The sequence below is a fragment of the Microcebus murinus genome, chromosome 19 (assembly GCF_040939455.1).
Source record: "Microcebus murinus isolate Inina chromosome 19, M.murinus_Inina_mat1.0, whole genome shotgun sequence".
Classification (NCBI taxonomy): domain Eukaryota; kingdom Metazoa; phylum Chordata; class Mammalia; order Primates; family Cheirogaleidae; genus Microcebus; species Microcebus murinus.
The window spans coordinates 13,335,001-13,357,015 of NC_134122.1; the positions used below are offsets into that span (position 1 = coordinate 13,335,001).

Below are 22,015 nucleotides of genomic sequence, written 5' to 3' on the forward strand. Positions count from 1 at the left end.
CATAAGCTTGGGCCTGCAGCTGTCACGGCAAGAGAGTCTAGAGCTTTAGACGGGTCCTATGCTATGCACGCAGGGGCAGTCTCCGCCTGCTACCGCAGGCCTTCGTGTCCTGCCTGACCCTCGGGGTACTGGGAGACCCTTGCTTTAAACAACACTGATATACGCAGTGCCAACTTCACTGCAGCACGTGCGTGGGGGTATGGCAGGCCTGGCTTCACATCTCGGTTCTGCCTGGGGCCGGCTGGGTGACTCCGGCAAGATACTGGCTCTAAGTCCTAGTTTCCTACGGACTAAGCAAGGATGCTAACGTCAGTGGCTCCCCCAGACTGAAGGATTCAATAAGACTACACAGGACACCCGGAGTGATTTCCGTAACCGGTACCTGTCTCAACAGTGAGGTTCTCGTCTCGCAGAGGAGAAATTTTGGACTGGAGGAATGAAGCGACTTGCCCAAGAACTCCTAGCTCATGAGCGACAGGGGCTGAATTCTGCCTGCTTCCTGCACCCAAGTCATCGCCACTTCCAACTTTAGATGCATCACCAGCAGCAAATTCACCCCTCCACTTGTGCTGTTACAAATCTCTGTGCCTATCTCTGCCCCAGTTAGCATAACTGTTCAGTCACGTCCTTGCCTCTCCCATTAGGCTGTGTTGATTAACTTGGAGTCTTCAGATAGTAACTTCTGCATGGCTATCTCCCCTGTTTGCCTAATGAATAATGAACATATACCTGATAAATAAATAAGCTTAATGGATAAGTAAGCATATAAGAAATCAACCAAATCAGCAATTGGGTACAGAGTAGATAGAAAAATAATAATGAAATCAGCTCATTGGATTTTTTTTTTTGACATTCCTAAAATCTCTCTGGGATCATTATAGATTTCACAGCAGTATTCAAAGCACCCTCCATGCAGAAACACAGAAAGCCAAGCCACATGATAAACACAGAGAAGATAAACCACCTTCTCTCCTCCTCAACCCGAAGGCTCGATTCTACCCTGAGCAAAATTTTCCCAGTGTTCTTTGGTACAGATCCACGGTAAATGATTACTTAGCCCACAGAGAAATGTCTGTCTGCAAGACTGTGTTAGTTATTATCCTATCATAATAAAATAGATTACGCTATAGTAATGAATACGACCATAATGGTTTGCTGGCAGTTTAATCAATGCATTCCTCAACTGCAATTGAGCAAAAATAGGTAACAGAGGATCATTTGATCTACATTTGTATTAATTTGGTGCCATTTGTCTTTTGGTTATTTTAATGATCTCTCATTATAAGGAAACAGGAAAACTTCCTGGAAAAAAAAAAGTAGAGTCATCTTGCTCCATTCTATTCAGTGCTTTGTTTTAGTGTGGAAAACAGCTTATTCCAATTCAGTTTGGGAAGGGAGATTCCTGATGCCTAATTAAATGTAGTTCTGGATTTCAGAAAAAAAACCCTCCTTTATCTCAGATGAGTCAGACAAAGCTATTCAAGTCATTCAAGAGATTATGTATGTTGAAAATGGCCTGGAGCCTGCAGAGCTAATCACCACCATTATTGTGCTCAGTGTTTTTGAGACCTACTATGTGTTTTTGAGACCTACCATGTGCTAAGCACAGTGCGGAGTGTTTCTCCCCAGTCCTCCCACCCATCCTGCACAGGGAAGTAACAGTATCCCCATTTACAAATGAGGTCCACAGAGGTTGGGGGACCTGCCCAAGGTCACACAGCTAGGAAGTGGCAGGGGTGGGCCCCGAACTCTAACAATCCCATCTCAGTGCTTCTCGATAGTCTTTATACATGAGACGGACAGATTGTTTCTTAGTCCCCTGAGACGCGCTGAGTCACAGCAGATATTATGCATTCAGGACATTGAGTGGAGAATTATGACAAATACTTTCTTCCCAGTTCCTTTAAGGACTGTGCATCTCTTGATCATAGCTTTTGGGCTTAAAAGATGTTTGCCTACTGCCTGCATGTTTACGGAAAATCCAACATGTTGCACCTGGAGTGGCCTTCAAGTGACAGATTCTGTCCAAACCCAGTTCCCAGGTGGCACCACCCTAAGCCTTTTAGCCACATACATCCTCCTCCATTATTTATAACAGAGACTACACTCATGGGGAAATAGGGGGCTCAAAGGCATACAGGGGTGGGGGAGAGTCTAAGAGGAAACACTGGCTGATGGGATGGTGTCTTTTCTCCTCATCCCAGGAATTTGGGGATCTTGTGCCCATTGACCCCAAGTGCTGGAATCATTCCCCTGTGATCCTGTAAACTGCTGTAGTCAGGGGTGGAAATGCGAGACCTCCAGGAGCCCAGCGGGTGACCGAGTGCGTGAGGAAGTGCTAGGGTGAGGCCACAGTGGGTGCTGGGGACTGGAGCAAGCATGTCCCCGTCCCCTCCAACGGAGGCTCCTCCTTTCAGCAACAGACAAGCGTTGCTAGGTGTGGAGCTGCAGGATTAAGCTTGCCAGATCTTTCCACGAATTTCAAGGGAAGCTAGAATTCTGCGACTCTAAATGAAGGTCTCCAATTTTTAATTATCAGCTACTGATTCAGAAAATTTAAGCATCTAGCCTGGGCCTGCCAGTTTGCTGACTCCGCAATGCAACTCATAACATCTACCTACCAACTGAGTGCAGGACTCCGCACGAGGAGTCAAAGTCGGACTGGGCAGGGTCTGAATGCCCCTCTTTGCTTTGCTAGCCTCAAGGCCTGTCAGGAACTGAAGGCGACACCTGGAATCCTCCTTAGAGGGACCGATGGATGTTGGTAGCATCAACTTTCATGGAGAATACTAAAAGAAGGCTGGACTTGGCTGAGGGGAGGGTGTTGAAAAGCTGACGTCGGTTGGAGACGTCAGTGGGACATCTGAGTGGTGACATCCACTGGGACACCACTGGGGGCTTAAACAACAGAAACGTCCCGCTTCATAGTTATGGAGGCTGCAAGTCCAAGATCAAGGGGGGGGGGCGTGTTAGCTCCTTCTGCGGGCTGAGACGGGAGAATCTGCTCCACGCCTCTCTCTTGGTCCCTGGTGGCTCGCTGGCAATGGGAGCTGTTCCTCTGCTTGTCAGATGCATCACTCCAGTCTCAACCCTCATGTTCCCATGGCCTTCCCCCTGCATGTGCATGTCTGTCTCTGAGTCCAAATTTCTTCTTTTTATAAGGACACGACCATGTGGGATCAGGGTCCACTCCAATGACCTCGTTTTAACTCATCATCTGCAAAGACCCTATTTCTAAATATGGTCACAGTCACAAGTTCTGGGGGTTACGGCTTCAGGATCTTTTGGGGAAATGCAATGCACAAAAATCTACCTACCAACTGAGTGCGGGACTCTGAAACTCCAAGAAGAGGTCTGCCTTAGGAGTCACCAGCATCTAGTGGCCGTTCGATGCAGAAAGTGACTAGGATGAAGAACAGCGTTCAGGCAAATCTCGTTTGGGGACTTAAAAGATTTAAAGATCCCAGGATGTGTCATACACGATGTCTGGTATAAAACACAGTTTGGTGTTTCTCCATTATTAATGTCCATAGAGTGGAAACAATGGCACTCCAGTGACAACCCCTACTCTTACTACTGTTATGATCACTGTTTGGAGGGCTGCATGGGTCAGATCTGCGTTCTTATGCATTTTCTCCCCCCCCCCCATTCTCATTCTAGAGAGAAGTTCGAAGATATTCTAGATAAATTGCTATTTTTCCCAGATGGACTTTTCTCGCCCTACAAGTTGGCCTCCCTGGCCCTGCCCTGCCCCTTCCCACGCTCAGAACGTGCCACAGGTGGAGGTGCCCGTGGAGTTGGAGGTTGAAGATCCACGTCCTTTGTCCTGGACAGGGAGGGGATCGGTTTTTCGGAACCTTTCTCACGACTTCAGGAAGCGCACATGTAATTAGACCGAGCCCGCGCTGCGTTGCAGATCAGAGGAGTGCGCCTCTGGCAAAAGGTCTCCTCCTTCCTGAGAGACGCGGCGGTGTAATTAGAATCCGGAGAGGTGGCAATCATCTCATCTCCCACCAGCACTTCCAGAGGACGATCCAGTATTCATATGGACCCAATGCTGCTCCCAGGAAGACAACGGGAGCGTCGGTGATGCCTGTCACCCGTGGGCGAAACCCAGAGGGTCTCCTCTCGGGGCACGTGGATGGCGCCGTGGCTTCAGTCCATCTGCACAAGCCAGCTCAGAGCCCAGGTAAAAAAAAAGGCAGCAGCGGCAGGCTGGTACTTTGTCCTTATTTCCAAGCCAGTGTGACAACACTCCAGGTGTGAGGCCAGCTCCAAATCCCTCTGAAGGTCACTGTCCATTCATTAGCCATTCAACAAACATTTGCTGAGCAGGTGGCACGTGTCAGGCCACCCCGCCTTTGCGCAGCACCCTTCCAGCGAGTGCAGGTGGATCCAGGACACGGGCCGGAGGACTTTTATTCTACAATGAGCTGAAGTCAGAGTGTTTTCCCCCTGACCTTTCCATCCATCCGCCCCATGCCTGAAAGTCAACTGAACACCCGGCAGAAGCGAGTTTCAGCTATTCCTTGTTAAATGTGTAAACTGATTCCCATTAATCAGCTGTGAAGGCAACGGCGAGTTTGTAAAATGTTCGGCTGCACGCTGGAAATAGCAAGCAGGAACTTTCCCGGCTTTTGTCTTGGAACAGGAGTCAGCCAACTTTTCCTGCCAAGGGACACACTGTAACCACTTGAGGCTTAGGGGGTCACACAGTCTCTGTCGCCCTTGAGGTTGGACGGCAGCTGCAGACTGGACTCAAACGAACAGGCATGGCTGTGTTTTTACAAAAGCAGGGTGTGGGCACAGTTTTGGTCCGAGGACCCTTTTCTTAGAGGAATCGGGTGTGGTATTTGTGATGGCAGTGGACCCCACTGTGGGACAATTCCATGTTCATGGCCTACAAAGCCATGACCCTGCCCTCCTCTTTGTCCTTGTCATCCGGACTTCCCTTGCTTACTAACCTTCAGGCCACCCTCCCCACCTCTGAGCTCCTTAGTCATGCCAACTGCTCGCGACTTTAGGACTTTTGTGCAGCTGCTCCTTGTGTTTCCAAAACTCCACTGGAGCTGGACTCCTTCCTTCTCTGTTTCTCCCAGTTCCATCAGCTTTTGCAAAATAGCTGAGGAGCGCACACGGTCTCATTTATCACCATCACTGCGGGGTGGGTGTGGTCATCAGCCCATCTTCCAGGTATGGCAACTTCTCCATTCCAACTGGGGACACCAACACCAGTCACAGTCACTCCAACAAATAATCCAGGGGACTTCTTTGATGTACTCCTATCCTTTGTCTGTCTCTACTGCCAATGGATTGCTAAGTTCTGCCAAATTTGCCTCCTGAATTGTTCTCAAATACAACCTTTCCTCTTTTTTAGCTGAACACATTGTCATGTCTCACTTGGACCATCCCAAAGTCATGCTTATTGGACCCTGTGCCTGCCTGCAGACTTGGATCCTTCTAATCTACCCATCTATCCATACACCCATCTTATTCATTCATCCATCCTTTCATCTGTCTGCCCTATTCACTCATCTTTTCATCCATCCACTCATCCACCCATCCATCTTTTCATCCATTCATCCACCCATCCATCCTGTGCAGCTACTTTGTACCAGCTGGAGTAAGGAGTGGAACAAAATATAATAGAACTTTCCCTCTTGGATATGTTAGTCTAATTTGGAAAAGAGAGGCTAAACAAACTACCACACAAGTACACGTATCTTCTAAGTTGGGATAAATGCTACGAAAGTAAAGCTCACGCTAAGAAAACATAACTGGATTTTAACTCAGATCCAAGAAATGGCATGACCTCATCAGTACAGACATGAGAACAGGGGTCTGGACAGGGAGCCCAGCATGTGGGGAAGCCTTTGGTCAAAGTGTGCTTTCTCCAGGGGCTGCAGGAACAGAGAGAAGGGGTGATGATGACGAGCTAGGGCTGGAGGAGGAGCAGGGCCAGATAGCAATGAGCCCTTGAAGGCTACTGGGAGGTACAGACTCACCCGAGGTGCAGTGGGCAGTCTTTGGCAGGTTTTTAGCAGACAAGCAGCCCAGTTCAAAGTACATCTTAGAAAGAATATTTGGATGCACAATGGACATTCACTTGGGAGGGGTTGGGGGGATTGTAGCAGGTATATGTGAGCAGATGAGTTAGGAAGTTATTGCCACAATCCACATGAAATGCTGGCGACTTGGCCGGGGAGATTGCAGAGGAGACAGAGAAATGGACCAGTGAGTGATTTTCAGGATGTAGAACTGAAAGGTCTTGATGCTCACTGAGATGTGACAATGACAACTGACTTCTGCAAGCTCTTCAAAACCAGGCTCGGTCACCTGAGCCTCCCAGAAGGGTCTAATACTATTGATGAAAATAGCAATAAGATAGTTAATACTGAATGAGCACCTACTCTGTTGTGCCAAGTACTTTGCTATGTGCTTTACACACATCATCTCATTCAGAGGAACCTGTAGACACTATCATTAGCCCCATTTTAGAGATGGAAAAAATGAGGCAGAAAAGGTGTAGGCAGCATGCCTAAGGTTCCATCGCTAGCCCCTGTGTGCACCAGCATTCAAGTCTAGAACCCCAAGGATTAGAACCCCGTGTCCTTGACCTCAGTCTAGGCAGGACCATTTCCACCACTTCATATTTCATAGGATCCTGTCCGATGTTCTTCGAGCCAGAGAACCTCCCTGGAGAGGGACCTCCTAGGATTCCAGATGCATAACTAAAATCTGGAGGCTGAGCTCCACTGATCTGCTGGAGTCTTTATTGCTCTACAAATGCATTATTAATCAGCCACTGGGGTCCTCCCCATAGAGCCTTTTAAATTACAGTTAAATTCCTTGATAGCGTTCTGTGCACCTAATAGTGCATTTCCTGTGTTTGCAGCAATAAACAAGGGGCGGGAGGGAGGCCTGGGTAACCAGGTTAATTGCCCTTTGAGGTCTAGGCTGAGAAAGCGACTCTAAATTCTCTGGGTCCCCCGCTGCCATGCTAATAAAATCCTGAAACAAACAGCATTGTCAAGCCAGCTTTAGGAGCAGAGACCACAGCTCCTTCATGCCTGGCCCAGCTGCCAAGGCTTTGCTGGGACTCCAGGTCACCTTGCCAGGGCCCTCCACCTTGGGAACCTTCAGTGTGAATGGGGTGCATGGGGGGTGGGCAGAAACAGCATCTATGCTGGGACCCATAGGGCACCCCTGGGGGCTGGCTGCCTCCTTGGGAGGCTCTGACCAACTCCCAGGTTATGACATGGTTCACTTTTGGGGGGGTATGGTAGGGGCAGAGGCAGGTAACTATCCTACCTTCTGCCATTCTCTTATCAACCTACCACAGCTGGAAGGTCACAGCAGCCAGAGAGGTGTCTAAAGCAGGGGTCAGCCACCTAGGTCCTTGGGCCAAATCCAACCTGGCTGCTTTGTAAATAATTTTTTATTAGAGCACAGCCATGCTGTTCATTTACATATTGTCTACATATTGAGTTGAACAGTTATGACAGAGACCCTATGCCCTGCAAAGCCTGAATTATTTACTATCTGGCCTTTTATGGAAAGTTTCCCAATCCCTACTGTAAAGTATAAATCAGATCATGCCACTGTCCTGCTCAAAACCCATCAATGGCTCTCTGCTACCCTATAATAAAGGTGAAATGTCATATCTGGAACAAACCACCCAGTCTCACGTCGTAAGAGGACTGTCATCTGCAAAATGGGGAGATCGAAGCAGCTCACTTCACTGGGTTAGAGCAAGCCTTGAATAAGGCCATGCATGCTGTTAGAAGACTCAACTTTTTAAAAGAATTGTGGTAAAATACACATAATGTAAAATTACCATCTTGACTATTTTTAAGTGTGCAATGCAGTTGTGTTAATTATATTCACATTGTTGTGCAACCAATCTCCAGAACTTTTTCATCTTGCAAAACAAATTCTCCGTCCATTAAAAAAAAAAAAAAAAACAACAACTCCCTATTCCCCCTCCCTCAAGCCCCCCCCCCAGACCATCATCCTATTCTCTATCTCTTAGAATTTGATTATTCTAGATACGTCATATGAGGGGCATCACTCAGTGTTTGTCCTCTTGTGACTGACTCATCTCACTCAGCATGATGTCCTCCAGGCTCATCCACGTTGTAGCATGTGACACAACATCTCCTTCCTTTTTAAGGCCGAATAATATTCCATGGTATATATGACCATATTTGCTTATCCACTCATCCACGGATGAACACTTGTGTTCCTTCCGCCTTTTAGCTCGTGTGAATAATGCTGCCACCAACAAGGGCGTACAAATGCCTCTTCAAGACCCTGCCTTCGGTCCGTTCGGGTATGTACCCAGGAGAGAAGAGCTAACTCTCATCAAACACTTTCCAGAACCAGCCTCTGCTTGAACAATTCACACAGACCCTAGTACTCAGTCCTCACAACCTATGGGGTAAGAACTGTTACCGAATAGCCAGTCTCCACTCGGGGTCCCTGAGAGAAGTAAGTTAGAAAGTCCCGAGGCATCCACTGCAGGTAGCAAACTGGCTCATCTTCAAATGCATCCAGAATTATAGGCATCTTTGAGAGAACTGAGAAAGCAGTCACTCAATATAGTAAAAAGTGGCAACAATCCACATGTCCCTAAATAGGGGAATAGCCAGTTACACTGTGGTGTATCCATATCGCAAAATAATGGCCACTACAAAGAATAACTGAAGTCCCTATCCCTCTACCACGGACACAGTCCTCTGACCAGGACACATGCTCAAATGAAGACACACCTTCATATCACATCCGAATTCTCCCACCACCAGGCACAGTCTGTATTTGTATAGGTTCCAGGTTTATACATCAGTTTCATATAATCTATGAATCCCTCCACCATAAAACCAAACTGTCTGGTTTTTGCATGTGTTGGATTTAGATAGCTGAAGGAAAACAAAAAACATGTTTGCAAGGGTTACTGCTCAGAGGTCAAGACAGATTTTTCTCTTAATTTGTAGTGTTTTTTTTAAATAATGAGAATGTATACAGTTATCATTTGAATAATTAAAGAAATTATAACAAGCATTCCCTGCTGCATGATTTGAGCAAGTTATTAAACATTTTTAAAAAAGAATTCTGCTCTCCCAGCTGGCACCCTGTCTTCTCGCCATCTTTTCACTTTGGTCTCTGGAAACATCACCAGAGACAGGCTCTTGGCAGCCTCCCAGGCCCTCAGACAGGTTTCTCACGCTAACCGTGCCACACTCCGAGGTGAGCTATTAATTTGCGCTTTGTGGCTCAGCCTTGATTCTGATTTAGGGCAACATAAACCCTCCTCAAAATTGCGAAGAATAAATTAGTTTACTAATTTCGCCATTAAGAGTTTATCAAAGCGAGCACTATTTCAACGGTCTCCTAATCAATCACCATTTTCCGTGTTTATCTCCTATTCAATTTTTACCACGGGGTTCTATACACATCAATTTGCCTGATGTTCTTCCTACATATGTTTTAAATTACTTTATCATTGTATAAATTTCACAGCCATTAAAAGGCTCTAATACCAGAATGGCTGACATGGTGTTAAAAATTGGATTCAATTCCACGGGGTAATAAATTGTGACCTAAATCCAATCTCTCATGGGTGACTGAAGGATACAATGGAAAATTATTGCTTTGTCATTTTTACACTAACACAAATATACCACAGCAACTAGAAACTGGCAGGGAAATGGGCGGTAACCACTGCTGGCTACTTTTCACCCAAGACAATGGACGGACTATGAAGGTGAGTCCTGGGGGTCTTGGATGGCATCAGCCCCCCTCCAAAACCAGGTGCATTACCTGACTGTGCAGTTCTGTCTGCAACAGAAAGATACAGCACAGTTTAAGCTACACAGGGCTTCCTTGAGCCCAAATGCAGCTGCCCCCTTAGGCAGCAAGGCACAGTGGTCAAGTACCTTGCCACGCCACTGGAACCGAAGTCTCTGAGCTTAGAGCCCAGCTCTGCTACTGGTCAAACTGTGTGATTTGGGGTAGGTTTTTTTCTATGTCTGTGCTTTAGTTTTTTTGAATACAAAGTTGCTATAAAGGAATAAATGAGTTAATGTGGTTAAAGTGCTTAGGATAGTCCCTAGCATTTAGCAATCGCTAGGTAAAGGTTAAGTAGTATTATTTAAGAACAGGTTCTCATGCAGGGACCTTAGCTCCCTGTTTCTTTTGGCTACAGGAGTGGTGAGTAACAAATAGCTAGAGAAAGGCATTAACTGATGCTGCTGTGCATTTCGTTTTTATCTTTGGAGAAACTGGATTAGTCATTTAACATTTACTAAATGTGAAGCCAAGAGGCTAAGGTGTGGGTATAGAAGTCAGGCAGAACCGAGTTTGAGTCCAGGGTCTACCACTTGCAAGAGTGACCCTAGGTAAGGTACTGAGCTTCTACAAGACTCGGTTTCCCCATCTGCCCAACAGGGTTAGACAACATCCTTTCTCCAGGGCCACGTGGAAGGCTCAGTGAGATCATGCATACAAAGTCCCAACCTCCGTGCCTGACATTCAGGAAGTGCCTAACAAATGTGAGTTCTCATGCCCCAGCCCTGTGAGGCAGGGGCTGAAGACTGAGGGTAAACACACAGGGACAGGGACTTGGCCCTGGTGGCTGCGTGGGGGGCCACAGAGGACTCTGGCAACTCCCCCACGCTGTGACGTGTGCCCCAGTGGGGAACAGAGTGATTTGGGGGCACACAGTCTGGGCACCTCACAGAGACCTGGGGAGGTCTGGTGTGGGGACAGAACATCGCAGAAGCCTTCTAGAAGGAAGGGGGGTTGATATGGATTCCTAACCCTTGACTGCCAAATAACCTGGAAGAAGAGAAAAAGCAAGCTGGGCTTGTTGGCTCGTGCAGAAAGGAGGCACCAGCTGGTGCCCACTCTAGGGCCATGTCTGGGCTCCCTCTTTCTGCACGAGGTCTCTGCTTTAGGGGCCTGGGTGGTGACACACGGCCAGCTGCACTCAAGGAAGAAACCGCTCCTGAAGCAAGGGCTGTGTCCTCCTTGAATCGCCACTCTGGAAACCATCTCCAGGGGCTGAGACAAGCACCCCAAACGCCCCCGCCACAGAAGCGGGCCCTCCACGCGCACCTGCAGGCTTCGAGAACCCTAACAACTGCCAATCTACAGGTGGCCTATTGCTGACTTGTCACAGGTGCTTGGTAAATATTTGCTGGCTGGATCAATGGAATGAAAGTATTCTCCAATACAGTATTTCATTCGGCAACCTGAGGAGACAGGGGAGGCGTTCATGCAATCTGTTTCACAGGCAGGTAGTGAGGCTTTTGCAGTTGATGGAGTGGTAGGGGGGGCACAGGTCTTTTGAGCAGAGGCTGGTTCAAAGGCTTCCCCTAACCCCACAGTAGCTCAATGATAGTGAAGACCTCCCAGGAGTCTTAGCCTGACTCTTAGCCTGAATCCAGGGCTAAGAATGCGGGTGGGGGCATTTCCCTGACCCCAGGTGATCCTTGGTCAAAGGTGAAAGCAGCATCATGGTTCCTTAGAGAGAAGATGTGGGAGCCACCTCTAGTCCCAGCCCGCCAGAGCCTTGTCTAACTTTGGGGCTGATCCTCCCCTGGCTGTCTGGCAACTTCAGTTTGGTCCTGAGAGACGCCTCTGCCTCCATTCTCCTTGCTCAAAGCAAAGACACATCATGTAAATCCAGTGGTTTTAAGGATCAAAACCTGGCTGGGAGGAGTGCAGACTGATCCTCCTGCTCATACTCAGAGCTCTTCTGGTGGCCTTCTGAGCTACTCATACCCTCTATACTTCTTCCTACCCCAGGGCCTTTGCACACGATGCCCCCGTGGCCTGGAATGTGCCCCTCCTGCCCTTCCTGTAGTTAACACGCCTACCACCCTTCACCTCTCAGCTCAGCTATAAAATGTGACTGTGTGTCTCCACAGAATTTAAAGTTGACGTTGCAACTTTAAATTTATATTTAATGATCATTTTACCCCTGTGTTTCCCCACCCACGTTAAGCAGGTTGCAGGCCCCATGAGGACAAGGATTCTGTCTGGTTTTATTTGCAAATGAATCCCCCAAAGCTAGTGCCTGGCATGGTCGGGGGATGCTCAATGAATAGTTGTCGAATGACTCAATACTGAAGGGAGATGGTGACAGTTTTGGTCCCTAGATGGTGGCTGAGCCGTGCCCAGAACACGAGCTTGCAGAGGCTTCTAGACGCCCATTCCCACCCATTTTGCCTGGTGCACACGGGCGTCTGCACACCCCCAGGGCCGAGGGACGTTCAGCCACCAAAGCCAAAAACAACCGTGCTGCCTTCTTACCCAGTGAGGACAAGACGGGCTTATGAAGTGCCAAGCACTGAATACTCAAAGGTGAGTAAGATTAAGCCCCTGGTATCTCTTTTCCCACTACCTGAAAGAGTGCCTGGCACAGAGTAGCTTCTCAATAAATATTAGCTGAATGAATGAATGAACTCAGTGTGTCCAAAGACTCCACTTAGGAGCAGCTCAAATCTTTAGTGAGTTCTTCCACAATGAGACCAAATTGATCTCCAAGTACCTTTTCTCCGTTGCTCTCCTTAGATCATTCGAAGATACCCTAACCCCGGCTGGTCCCTCTGACTCTTTGCTCTTTCTCTTCTCCGTGCACACGGAGGGTCACCACTCTCCCGTGGCTTTCTCTGTTGCCCGTCTCCCACACCCGACTCTGGGCTCCAGGATGCCAGACCTCATCTGGCTCCAAGTAGCCCCGTGCCCGGCACCCTGCTTGGCGTGGGGCAGCTGCTCAACATGTATTCACTGAATGAACGAAACAAACGAAACGTATCTAAGTATGCTCCAGCGAAGAGTGGGGGCTGACGTTCAGGATGAGCTTCCACGGCACGCCTGGGGCCCTCCTCCTTTCTCGCTGAGGTGCAAAAAAGCAGGGATTCATTCATCCACTCATCGCTGTGTTACCCAGCAAGCAACAGGTACTTACTGGGCATCTAACACGGTGCCAGGTGCTAGCAGAATCCGTGACTCTGCTCCAATTTATTAAAAACGAAGCTTGCCAACTGCAGTACCTGAATTACTAGTCATCTCAAATCGCCTGCGACACTGCTGGCGACAGAGCGTGGCCGGCCGGTGGCTGTGTGAGGGAGGGATGCTGTGCCAAGGTGCACGGCGGCCAGAGAGGCGGCGGAGGCGACAGGCATCCATGAACTCCAGGGCTGGGAGGACCTCCAGGCCCTGCCTCGCTGCCTCCCAGAAACGCAAGAGAGTCGCCCCCTTTTTTCAAAAGCCTCCTTCTAGCCATGAACAAAAGAGAAGCCGATTAGCCGGGCTCTCTGCCACGGAGCTGCTCCGAGCAGCCAGCGGTCCACCTGCGGGGTTAGGAACGCGCTCTCAATCCCCTGGTCTGTAGATGTCACCGTGAGCACGCGAGCAGGGAAAGCAAAATCCACCTAACCACGATCCTCTTGTCTCCAATACCCTCGGCTGGGGACGTGCTTCTTCATGCACGAAGTCTCCCAAAGGTGCGCCCGCCCGGTGACAGCAGGGAGGGGCGTTCGTCCCACTCACCCCGGGGCTGGTGTTTTCGTCGTCTTTCCGCGCCTAACCCTTCGGCTCTGCTTTCAGGCCTGGCGGTGAGGGAACAAACACACCCTAATGACAACTTCTACAGTGAATGGCAGAGCTGTGCAGCTGGCAGAACGCTCCTGGGGGAAGGAGGGGGTGGAGAGGGAGGTGGGAGGGAGTTGCAGGGGCATTTATGATACTTCCCAAACCCACGTGTTGTGTGTAGCTTTCTGCAGCGTCTGTGGGTGGCAGCTGGCTGTCTTCATGACCCCAAGTCTGGCAGAGGGGAAATGGCAACGTGCTTTAGAAGGAAAAGGCAGAGTGGACTTGGCCTGACTCACCTCCCCCCGGGGGGCTGTTGGCCACGGCTTCCTGGCACACAGTGGAGATTCAGTGAAGTCTGCTGAAACATCAGGCTTGAGTGGTCTTTGTGCCCAGAAGAAACCCAGGAGCCCAGATGGTCACTCGCATCCGACCCACCGGCCACTCCCAACACACTTCCTCACACATACCCCGAGTTCGCCTGTTTTCCCCACAACCATTTCCACTCCCCGGGACCCTGGCCAGAACCTCCCTGTGATTCCCCTGTTTCTAGTCCTTCCTTAAAAGCTAAATCAGATTAGAAGTGGGAATAGCTAGGTCATACGGTAGCTCTAATTTTTTCAGGAACCTCCGCATGGTTTTCCATCACCGCTGCGCCATTTTGCACGTCCGCCAACAGGGTGCAAGGGTTCCAGCTTCCCCACGTCCTCACCAATACCTGCTGTCTTTTTCCTTTTAGGGAGCAGCCACCCTAATGAGCATGAGGTCACGTATCTCACCATGTACAGGAGCCGAGATCAGGGTCACCAAGAGGTACCTGCGCTCCCACGTTCATCGCAACATTGCTCACAACCGTCAAGACGTGGAAACACCCTAAATGCCCACTGCTGGATGAGTGGATTTAAAAACTGTGGCATGCACACAAAATACCATAGTATTTTGCTTTAACAGAGAAGGAAATCCTGCAACACACAACAGCACGGATGAACCTCAAGGACATTGTACTAAGTGAAATAAGCCGGTCTTGAAAGGCAAGCACTGAATGACCTCACTTACGTGAGGAACCTAAAATAGTCAAACTCACAGAAGCAGAGAATAAAACGGTGGTCGCCAGGGCTGGGGTGGGGAAGGGAGAAGCAGGAGTCGCTGCTATAGACAGCTATGAAGTCTAGAGATCTAATGTCCAACATGAGGACGAAATTAGTACATACTTATGTGTCACAGTCAGGATTGTTGCTAAATGAGCAGATTTGGGCTGCACTCGCCGGACACACAAACAACGGGTGAGGCGATGGATACGTTACTTTGCTTCACTAGAGTAACCGTCTTACTGTCGTTATGTATTCTCATAACATCGTGTGGTATACCTTAAATATACACAATAAAGCTTACAGAAAACAAACAAGGAAAAAGTTTCAGTCATGCAAGGTAAGTTCTAGAGATCTGCTGTGCAATACTGTCCCCATGGGTAACACTCCTGTGTTGTATACACTTAAACATCTGTTAGGATGGTGGCTCCCACGTTAAGTGTTCTTACCACAATAAAATAAAATAAATGTGGCATAAAGTAAAAGAAAAGAAGAAGAAGAAAGCGAAAGCAGACCATGTTACAACTCTGTTGAATCCCTCCACAATGGCTCCCAACTCAAGGAAAAAAACATCCAAACTTCTTGCCACGGCCTGAAGATCTGACCCCTTCTTGGTTTCCTCCCAGCTGCCTCTGGCTCCAGCCTCAGGGCCTTCTTGCCACTTCTGGAACACGCCAGGCCTTTCTCCAGGGCTGTTCCCTCTTCCCCAAGACCCTGCCACCCCTTGCCCTCTCAGAGACGCCTTCCATGGCTGCCCACCGAAGTGCCCCTGTCTTCTCACCCTGCTTTATTTGCCTGCAAATAAGACACTTCAGTCATATCGAGACACTGGGTTGCAGGTCTATGTAGTCACTTGTCACCTCTGGTCTCTGGTGTTAGGGCAGAAGCTCCATGAGGGTAGAGCCATCATGATGCACGATTCCCAGAGTCAGTGGACACAGGGGTGCAGGGTAGAAGCCCTGCACAGGGACAGGTGCTCCCCATTTCTGTTCACTGCTGTATCCCCAGGCCCTAGAATGAGGGTCAGCAAACTATAGTCTGCAGCTGTCTGTTTTGAGCTAAGAATGGTTTTTACATTTTTAAATGGCTGGGGGAAAAAATCATATGTAGAATAACACTTCACAGCAAATGAAAATTATGTGAAATCTGCACTTCAGGGACCATAAGCAAAGTCTTACTGGAGCACAGCCACGACAGCGATTTGCTGACGTCTCGTCTGTGGCGGCTCTCACGCTGCCACGGCGGAGATGAATAGCTGAGACAGAGACCGAGCGGTCTGCAAAGTCTCCAGAACTTACTATCCGGCCCTTTGTAGAGAGCAAGTGCGGAGCCCTGGCCTTGAACCCTGCCTGGCACGTAGTGGGCGACCCGTGAATGGAGTCTGGCGATTTTTTACTGGATTTGCCACAGTCTCTCTCCCTTCCCCAGGAGGCCCACGGAAGACCTTCGGGACTCGTTTTGTGCAACGCCGACGAACGGCTGCCGGGCGCTCTTTCCTGGCTCCGTGCCTGCCTCGGCAGGGGACGACAAAAGGTCCAGCTGGGCCCTGAGCAAGCGCGGCCTTGGGAAAGCCGGTCACCCCACCCACTTGGCCACGCTGAGGATCGAGTTGGACCGTCCCCGGGGGGCCTGCTAACGTCTCACAGCTGTGCCCTCGTGTCCCCACCACGGGTGCTACAACAAAACACCTGGGCCAAAGCGGCGTCTCCGGCAGACGGAGGGGGAAACTGAGTGCACTGAGAGTGGCCAAGCTGCCGGCCACGTCTCCGCCTTCCCTCCGCGCCAGGCTGTCGGCCACGCTCTCCGGATGCCGGCTACTCAGGCTGCGCGGCCACCCCCTGCCCCCGGGGTCTGGGGTGTGTACAGGAGCCGGCCCTCACGCACCTGGCGGTGCCACCTGCCAGTCTCTCTCTGCAGTGGATGGCCAGCCTTCCCCCAAACGTCCCCAACCCCAAACCCATCTATCAGAGCCACCGACCTCCGCAAACGCTGCCGGGAGGAGACGGTTTGCCGCGTCCACACAGTCTCTGTTCTCCTGGAAGCCCCTTCCGATCACGCTCAGCCCCAGCACCTGGGCCGGGCTCCCCAGTCACCTGAGCACGCTGGCAACGCCTCTCGGGTCACAGGGTCTTGACTGGGGAAGACGCTGTGACGACGGCAGTGGCAGGGGTGCGCCCCTCCCCCAGGGGCGTCCGTGTGTCCCCTGTGGCCAGGGCTGCTGGGGAAGGCCTCCCTGAGGACGTGCATGTGGGCTGAGGTCTGGGGAGGCAGGAGCTGACGGTCGGACGAGGCAGGGAGGAGCGGGGGACCGGGGTGTGACACGGAGAGCGCTGGGGAGGACACCAGGCGAGTGGGACCACGTCTGAAGACCAGGGCCGGCGAGACGCCGCTGGGCACCAGAGGGCCCATGGAAACAGCCCTCCCCGGCCCTCTCCTCAATGCCCCTTGGTTTATGCTACTGCGGCCCCTCTCGGCTACCAGCAACCAGACACGTCCGCGTTTCTCACTTCCCAACACGCCGAGCACCGTACATGCGTTATCTCGGTTCAGTCCACAGCCCTGTGAAGATAGGAGTGTTTGTGTCCATCTGACAGATGAGGAAACTGAGGCACTGAGAGGCTAGAGTCACGCCGCTCGTCAAGGCAGAACCAGGAATCCAGCTGTGGCGTCTGGACTGTCCTTGGCCTTCCATCTGACCTCGTTTCATCTCCAAGAAACCCCGAGAGGCCCAGCTGGAGTGACCAGAGGTCTGAGGGTGGTTTTGGCGATGACGGAAGGGACAGGAGGCCCGGGCCACTGTGGGTGGTGGGGCAGAGAGCAGGTGGAGGGGGCCGCCCCGGTGGAGGGATGGGGGAAGAGGTGACAGCTTGAGGTCTGCAGTGAGCACAGGGGCTCCGGGGCAGAGCCCCTTCCCCAGACCTCGCTGCATGTCCCTCTGCACAGCTGTTGGGGATGGCCTGGGATCCCTCTGCCCCTTGTGAGAACAGGCGTCCGTGAATGGGGAGAAGCTCCCACCGCCATCCAAACTGCTCCCGACTCAACTCTTCTCTGAGTGAAGTGGCGAGGGGTAGGAGTCCTTTACCGACATCAGCATTTAAACTCTATCTCCTTTCCTCTGAAGTTTCCAGCCGTTCGGCCAGGAGGAATTGTTTCCATAATTACATTCAACTTCCGGCATGCTACTGGCTGAAGTTGGAATGACGCTGAGTCAAGCAAAGTGAGAAACGCAGCCCGTCTTCCTGTGTGCGTGTACACACATGCACGTGAGCATCCACTCATAGACTACACTTCCCTCCACCCGGCCTCCGTGTCCTCATTCGGCAGCAAATAAAAGGACCACTGGGCTGCAGCTCAAATCCCTCCTAAGCGGAGGGAAATCCGGGTGTCATGGTTTCCAGAAAGGGAACACGATCTCCGTATGGGGTGTAATTACATCTTAGCTTTCTGCAGAAGAATAGTTTATGGCTTAAATGCTATTAATTGTAAGCCGTTTTGTTCCACGGGAAGTTGTTCATTGATAACTACCCAATTAGGGTTATTTTGCAATTAGTCTATTCACAGTAAATTTATTGCAAAAGGGGGAGGCTGGGGTGCAGCAAATTAAAGCGTTGCCGGGGCTGGGTGTGCAATGGCTCTTAAATGCCAATCTTATTAAGCAGCTCAGAGGTCCCAGGAGGGTGTGTGCCACCCTGGCCAAGGCAGCAAAGGCCCCAGGGCAAACCCCTAGCACACGCATGCTGCAAAGCCATGCCAGGGCTGTCTGGAACTCCTGGCCTAACAGGGTGAGATTCTGGTTGTTCTGAACAGGTGTGGAGCATGTCCTACAGCAAATATACACACAATGCACATTATTGACCAGGCACCAGTTCTTAACTGTGTATATTTGGCCCTCATGAACCCTCTAAGATAGGTGTGATCATGCCCCCTCCCCTTTACAGATGGAGAAACTGAGGCACAGAGAGGTTAAGTAACTTGCTCAAAGCCCCACAGCTTCTGCAGGAGAAACCTGGGGTTCGAATCCAGGGGTTTGGCTCCACAGCCAGGCTCCTAGGCACTGGCAACATTAGTCCTCTTGCTCTACCACTTACGCCCTGCCTTCTCCCTCGCAACTCCACCGGCAACAGAGAGACAGCCTACAGGCAGCAGAACATCTCTGGGGCTTGACAACTGGAGCTAAAGTGAAGCCTTTTGCCTCCGGAAGAGAGACAGGCTTGTGGGAAAGGATACAGGCTCTGCACCACGAGTCCCAACCCCAGCTCTGTCACCTACTGGCCATGTGCCTCTGGGCAAGTACTAACCCTTTTGAAAAGGCTCAGTTTCCTCACTCACAAAATGGGTCCGTGGTAGACTTACTAGTGTGGGGACTCCGTGTGATGAATATGGAGTGTTGTATACAGTAGCACAGTTGCCCCTTGAACGTGAGCTTGAACTGCGAGATTCCACGTGCACATGGATTTTTTTTTTTTGCCTCTGCCACCCCTGGGATGGTAAGACCAATCCCTCCTCTTCCTCGGCCTCCTCAACAGGAAGATGAAGAAGATGAAGACCTTTATGATGATCCATTTCTACTTAGTGAACCGTACATGTTTTCTCTTCCTTGTGATTTTCTTAGTAACATTTTCTTTTCTCTCGCTTACTTTAGCGTAAGAATATGGCACATAATACAGTATATTAATATCATATAGCATACAAAATATGTGTGAATCAACTGTTTGTTATTGGTGAGGCTTCCGGTTAACAGTAGGCTATTAGTAGTTAAGCTTTGGGGGAGCTAAAAGTAGTATCGACACAGGGCGGTAGTATAATGGACATTGGAGAAACAAAAGTGGGGAGAGGCTGGGAGGGGATCAAGGAATGAAAAATTACCCGTGAGGTACAATGTACACTATTCAGGCCGTGGGTACATCCAAAGCCCAGATTTCACCACTGTACAATGTACATGTGTAACAGAATTCAACTTGTACCCCTTATATTTAATTTAAAAAGTAAAACAAATTTTCAGCTGTGGGGAGGTTGGCACCCCAACTCCCAAAGTTTTCAAGGGTCAGCTGTATACAGTAATGGTATTTAGCAAGGAGAAGCAAACTACAGTCCATGGACCAAATCTGGCCTATGGCTTATTTTTGTAAATTGAGTTTTATCAGAACATAACCAAATGCATTTGTGTAGTCGTTTGTCGCTGGCTGTCTTTGCACCATGACAGCAGAGTTGAGTAGCTGTGGCAGAGACTGTACGGCCCACAAATCCTCAAATACTGTCTATTTGGTCTTTCACAGAGTAAGGGTGACCCCCTACCCCCGGTATACAGAAGGAGCCCAATATTGTTTTTGTGGAAGCACATTCAACTCCAGCCTCTACAACTTCCTTGCCAGGCACTGGTTAACAAAAGATCTTGGAAACGTTGCACTCCATTTAATTATTCCTACATTCTACGTGCCAAATCCAATCAAGAATACAGACGGGAACCACCTGGACCACTTAGACAAGGGTAAAACTGCACGGGAGTAATGAAGCTTTTCTTTTTCAATCTTTCCATGTAAAAGGAAGTGGTGTGGAGATGCACATTTGCTACTAAAAACTCAACAGACATGCACGTGAGCACAAAGTTAACGTTGTTCCTGCGGAGGGGCCGGGTGGAGCGTTCGCCGTGCATCCTCCCAGCCCTCTCCTTGGGCACCTGGCGCGCGCGGCCGCCCTGCCCAATTCTCGTCCTCGTTCTGGGACATGTGGTGAGCACAGAGCACATGCGGACACCTCTAATGAGCTGGGTGACCTTGTGTGAGTCTCTTCCCCTACATGGGCCTCATGTTCTCACCTGTCCAGTGAGCCAACTGAATGAAGATTTCGCCAAGGGGTCCTTCCTAGTCTACTTTTCTTGGAGCCATTCACACCGTGCACCTCCCCATGTCCTTAAGATGTGGACAGTGGCCTGGCTCCTGAATGCAGCGACACAGGGGAACCCAAAGCTTCTCTCCTCTGCGGTTGGCTCGATTTCCTGGCCTTCTTCTGCCTTGACATTGAGGAGGACCTCGCACCTCAGTGGGCCCTCCTGCCCCACTTGTTAACCCGGCTATACCTCCTGCCTCCAGCTAGGTTGTTCCATGTGTCTGTCCCCTACCCAAGCCCCCGGGAGCTCCGGTTGCCTCACAGTTGGCCTCTGCGACAATTTAAGGGTCTTTTCTCCTCCACTTTGGAGTGAACAAAAGCAGTTGTTGGTATTTTGATTTAGAAGTCATCGGGAGGTATTGTGAACCCTCAGCTGCTTTGTGAGAGACCGCTGGGCACGCCTCGTGTCATGGCCATAATAAAAATGAGGGGTGACCATCAGCAATCTGTGAATCACAAGCTGTGCGACCCTGGGGAAATGGTTTTGCTTCTGTCATCTGGATACAACTGGCAGCCTCGCAGGGTGGCGGATGTAAAGAGCTAAATGGATGCACAGAACCTAGTGCAGTGCCTGGCACGCGATGATGCCTGGAAGGTGCAAGTCACTACCACTTGGTTTGGGGGAAGACAAAGAGAACCACCTAGATGGAGATGGAGACTGGAGGTGTGTCAGGGTTAACGAGTGGGGCAGGAAGGGGGCATGGTTTTAGGTGCAGAGACACACATGTGGCTCCCGCCTGGGTAAAACTGGCATTCCCATCCTCACGGGGCCCCTGCACTCTGCCTGTGAATTCCTCTCTGAGAGCTCTGGTCCCTCCCTGCATCTCAGCAAATGACCTGGTTTATCACTGGGTCATCGGCACACAGAAGCATGCCCAGTGCACGGGAGAAGGGAAGGAAACGAGGAAGGAAGGAAGAAAAAAAAAAAGGAAAGAAGAAAACAGGAAGGGAATGAGCAATGAAGGGAAGAGGTAAGGGAGAAAGAAAAGAAATGAAAGAGAAAAAGGAAAGAAAAAATAAGGAAGAAAGGAAATAGGAAGCAAATGAAGAATAACTGGGGAGGAAGAAAAGGAAGGAAGGAAGGAAGGAGGGAGGGAAGAAAGGAACTTTAGATGGGGGAAAATGGAAAGGATTTTTTTCACAACGCCTCCAAAGTGAATGCAACCAATTAGAAACCCTCCAAACCATATGGAATGACAACAGTATCCATAACAATTCTAATCCCAATATCCTGCTGAGAGAGGATGCAAACCTTATCCATGCAGCCTCCTTGCCTCCTGCAGCTCCCACACCAGCCCAACTCCGCTCTAATTCTACCCTCTGCCTTAAAGACAATGGGTGAAAGCGCCTACAAGAGGTAATCTGATTGCGTAAAACTTTCCTCATACAAGACTTGGGAATTCAGGGAGTACTAGAACAAATCAGATTCTGTGTCCCGATGTGGG

At 50.0% G+C, this 22,015-nt stretch overlaps 1 protein-coding gene across 1 annotated transcript in view; it reads right to left on the reverse strand.

Moving 5' to 3' along the window:
* XYLT1 (xylosyltransferase 1) overlaps positions 1-22,015 on the reverse strand; it is a 296,218-nt gene that overhangs the window by 107,245 nt on the left and 166,958 nt on the right. The gene's annotated exons all lie outside the window — the stretch shown is intronic.